General features: G+C 45.9%; 1 long non-coding RNA gene across 1 annotated transcript; it reads right to left on the bottom strand.

Moving 5' to 3' along the window:
• Positions 1-491: 491 nt before the first annotated feature.
• LOC310726917 lies at positions 492-3,339 on the bottom strand. The gene is made up of 2 exons (XR_014533866.1): positions 3,097-3,339; positions 492-2,346 (listed from the first exon to the last, which is right to left on the bottom strand). It is a non-coding gene; the product is annotated as an uncharacterized lncRNA (long non-coding RNA).
• Positions 3,340-4,456: the final 1,117 nt, after the last annotated feature.

The raw sequence follows: 4,456 nt of genomic DNA on the forward strand, positions 1-4,456 counted from the left end.
GTCGAAATCTGAAATGTATCATGGCTTTTTTTTTTAATGGTTTTAGTGTCCATGGTGTAATTGCATGCTAATTAAAGTTGTCCACATAAGGAACGATACAACAAAAGGAGAATGTTAAAAATGACTTCTTAATAAGGGAATAGTGTTTGTGTCTACACAGGTTTTGTTTCTTCTGTACAGAGTTTTATTAGAAATTAATATTAATATGTTTAAACTACAGCCTGTGGGATGAATACGGCCCGCCCCGACATTTGGAATGGCCCTCTGAACAATGCAATAGTGTAATTTTTTAATATATGTTTAATTTATATTATATTTGTATTTAATAATTAAGGCCGGCTTTTACCGTCAAATTTCTCTTCCGTAGCCTAATTGTCAGATTTACCCACCAAACACATGCATATTCATAAGTAAGTTAATGTTTTGATTTCAATAGCAACGAATAAGAAAAAAATGTCCATATGTGTTACAAATCACCAGGCAACAGAAACTGGGAGTAAAACGCGATGTAGTTTTATTGATCTGAAAGAGTCAAACAAAGAAAACTAATAAACAAGAGTGCAGGAAAAAGGGAACTTAACTAGAGCGGGCGTAATGAGGAGCACAGGACCACAGGGAAGCACAAGATTGCAGGGAAGCACAGGACCAGTAAGGATCAGAAAAATAAGGAGGGTCTGCCTCCTGTCCAGGTGGCCCGAGCCCAGGACCTCATGGACTGAACGCACCAATAGCTGACGGCAGGTATTTGGGACAAATGTCCTTCCTTTAGAGCATTCTTGTGGGGCAGGTTCCCAAGGGGTTGCAGTTTTGATCTCTTAATTGATGTTCCAGACTATGGAACTGAGGATGAGATTGGGGGAATGACAGGTTCCGGATCCGTGGGGTCATCTCGGGCATAGATTCTTAAGAGGGCATCAGCTTTACCATTTTTGCCAGGACGATAGGTAATCGCAGAGGTAAAATGCGTGAAGAATAACGCCCATCTGGCCTGACAGGGGTTTCGACAGGGGTTTTGCTTCCCGGAGGTATTGGAGGTTCTTTTGATCGGTGATACTGGTAAATGGTTGCGTCACCCTCTCCAACCAGTTCCGCCACTCCTCCAGAGCCAGTTTGATCGGCAAGAGTTCTCGATTACCAATATCATAGTTTTGTTCGGCGTGAGAGAGTTTCTTGGAGTAGAAGGCGCAGGTTTGGAGGTGTGGAGGATTACCCGTATGGTGGGACAGTGCAGCCCCTACACCTGTTGAGGCGGCGTCCACCTCTACTATGAACCACCAATTTTAACCGTCAATTTTGAAATTTGGGTTATCTCTGAGGTGATCTTGACTGTACTCACCAAAGGATGTGGGGATCTGACAGGGCACTGGCTTATAAAGTGACCAGAATCACCACAATATAGGCATGCTCCAGCCGTGAGGCAGCATTCTCTCCGCTCTTCGATAGCCGCTGGATACTGAACTGCATGGATTCTGGTTCGGGGTTGAAAGGGACGGTTGGGAGGAGTGGTGGTTCAGCCTCACGTGATTGACAGGGGCCAGCCACTGAGAGACGCATATAGCTTGCTGGATGAATTTTTGTAGGCCCAGCACGTCTTCATATATTGCCTTCACCATCTTGATGTTCTGATTTAGCCCCTGGCGATACGTGCCGAGCAGGGCGGTTTCAAGGCACCTAGTGGCGGGCAATGTGCGGAATTAGAGGCTATACTACGTTAGTGAGGAAAAACCCTGGTGGTGATTAAAGAGTTGGTCGGCCATTGTGAGTGCATGCACTGAACACCTCAGCGAAGTGACTGGTAAAATAAGAGTATGAAGTGATAATGACACTATTGGCATTTCATATCGCTCTGGCCCATGACAGAACCTTTCCAGTTAGCAGCAAGATTAGAAGTGATCGGTGAGGAATTTGGCAAGCTGCATTTTAATGTAGAGATTGACTTGTTGAAGGAAGCCGCTGCACTCATACACTTTGCCGGGGCAGGAAGCCGGAAGTGCCATTGGGATGCCGGAGGCAGGCGTTGCAGCCATGCTAGCAAGGAGCCGGACCGAACGCCTCCCAGAAAGCAGCGACGAATTCCTTGTCTGAATCCGCTATTAGAGTTGGTTGGGGATCCATAGAGGTTAGTTTAGGTCCGATCATCTGTCACTGGGAACCGGAAGTAAAACAAAGTGTAGTTTTATTGATCTGAAAGAGTCAAACAAAGAAAACTAAAAAACAAGATTGCAGGGAAAAAGGAACTTAACTGGAGCGGGTGTAACGAGGAGCACAGGACCACAGGGAAGCACAGGATCACAGGGAAGCACAGGATCACAGGGACGCACAGCAGCAGTAAGGAGTCTGTGTAAACTAGGGTAAATGTAGGGTAGATCAGACGGCAATTGAATGGAGAGAGAGCTCTTTTTAAGGGGCCTGATTAGGGGAAAATAGGTGCAGGTGATTAATAGGTGGGAGAGGCTGAGCGAGAGTGTTGAGAGTTTGAGGGGGGTGCAGCTGGTGGTTTTATAATAAGCTCTTGAAAACTAACACTCATGTTTCTGTACGGTGCAGAAAATAAACTACATTAACTACAATAAATACATTTAAAATCATAATAAAATGTCCACAATAATACTGCTAGTCACTGCAGCCTGTGACATTTTCTCTTACAGAATTAATGAAAGTTATAGTTTACATCCTTGAAATGGTCTATAATAATTAGGTTTGGAGAACCTAATTAGCAAAGACATTGGATCATGGATGTGTTATTTAACATTGTAGTTAGAATTGAATGTAGAGCAGGCTACTGCTAAAATGAAGTTTCACAGTCCCAGTGCTAATGTACATTTTATATTTTTAATTAAAACAGTTTCAAAGCAGCAATTCATGACATTTTGAACAGAATTGTTTTAGTTCATATGCAAATGCTAAAGCCAGAGCTGCTCTGGGTGTCTGAATTCAAGATAAATGAAATACAATCCATTTCAATTTCTCGTTTCTCGTAAAAAAATACTTGTCTCTGCAATCAAAGATTCAATTTCAAAGTTATTTAACATGAACATTGTCCCACAGCAGCTTTTCAGAATAAATAGTTTATAAATATCAAACCTAAAAATATACCTAAAACTCTTGAGATGGTATGAGGAAGAAACCCAGACATGACTCAGACCCAGAAGGGAATCTGTCCTCATCTGGACAACACAGAATGTCCACTTGTATTAGAGCAGTTAAAATTTAGTGCTTTGATTTCAATTCTTTCATACTGACTACAGGATGTTCAACATGCACGTCATGGTAAAGACTATCTGAGAATTTGAGAATTAGAAGTGTTTTTCTCCACAAAAATAAAAACAGTACAGTGGTCTTTTAAGATGGGTTCCACTACATACAGGCCTTGCAAGGGTCCATCAAAGAAGTTAAATCCTCGTGCTGTGACGCATGAGTGCTGCAGCATTGCTTTGGAGGTTGAAGAAGCAGAAGGTACGATTGTCAGTGTTTAGACCACATGCTGCACCCTGCAACAAGTCAGTTTGCAGGCCAATGTCCCAGAATGAGCCTCTTCTGAAGCTGGCTTACAAGAAACCCTGCAATCAGTTTTCTGAAGACAACCTGTCAAATATGCATGAGTTGCTGGAACCATGTCCTGTGGTCTAATGAGACTATGGTAAACTTGTTTGGCTTAGATTGTGTCCAGCATGTGTGGAACACCTTAGTGAAGAAGAAGGCCGTCTTCAGACGACCTTGTTTCGTCCGATGTCTTGGGAGTAAGAGGCGGAAGACTGAAGAGGCAAGGCTTCGCCAACCTGCCCTGAGTGGGTGGAGGGGGTCTGGTGGAGGGAAATAGAGGAAAGGCACAATAATCCTGGGGCACCAAGGAGACAGTCGCTCCACCCCCGAGCACCTACCCAGTGGCAGTTCGCCTCAAGCCCCGGTGTGTCAGCCGCTGGTGGCGAACTGCCACTGGGTAGAATGCCTTGGAGGTCAGAAAAGGCCGGATAAAGCATGGAGCAAGCCGCCAGGTGGCTGCTCCAAGCACTTTCTGTGATGAGGCAAATCAACGCCATTTGCAGATGTTTGAGGCAGAGCGACGCCCTTTGCGGAGGTCTGAGGTGGAGTGATGCCCTCTGCGGTGGTCTGAGGTGGAGCGACACCCTCCGCGGAGGTCTGAGGAGGAGCAGCGCCCTTGGCGCGACTCTGAGGTGGAGCGACTGCCTCCTCGGGGCTCAGGGGCAGAGTGACTGCCTCCTTGGTGCTCGGGGGTGGAGCGACTCTCTCCTTGGTGCTCAGGGGTGGAGTGACAGCCTCGTCATGGATCGGGGGCAGAGCCACGGCCTCCTTGAGGATCGGGGGCAGAGCAACAGTCTTGTCTGGGTTTGGGGGTGGAGCGCCCCCCCCCAAGAAAATAACCCAGGCAGAGCAACACCCACTAGTGGTACTCAAGAACTGAGCGGCACCCACAGCAAGGAATAACGGCTGGGCG

This window comes from Silurus aristotelis, assembly GCF_946808225.1.
Source record: "Silurus aristotelis genome assembly, chromosome: 5".
Classification (NCBI taxonomy): Eukaryota; Metazoa; Chordata; class Actinopteri; order Siluriformes; family Siluridae; genus Silurus; species Silurus aristotelis.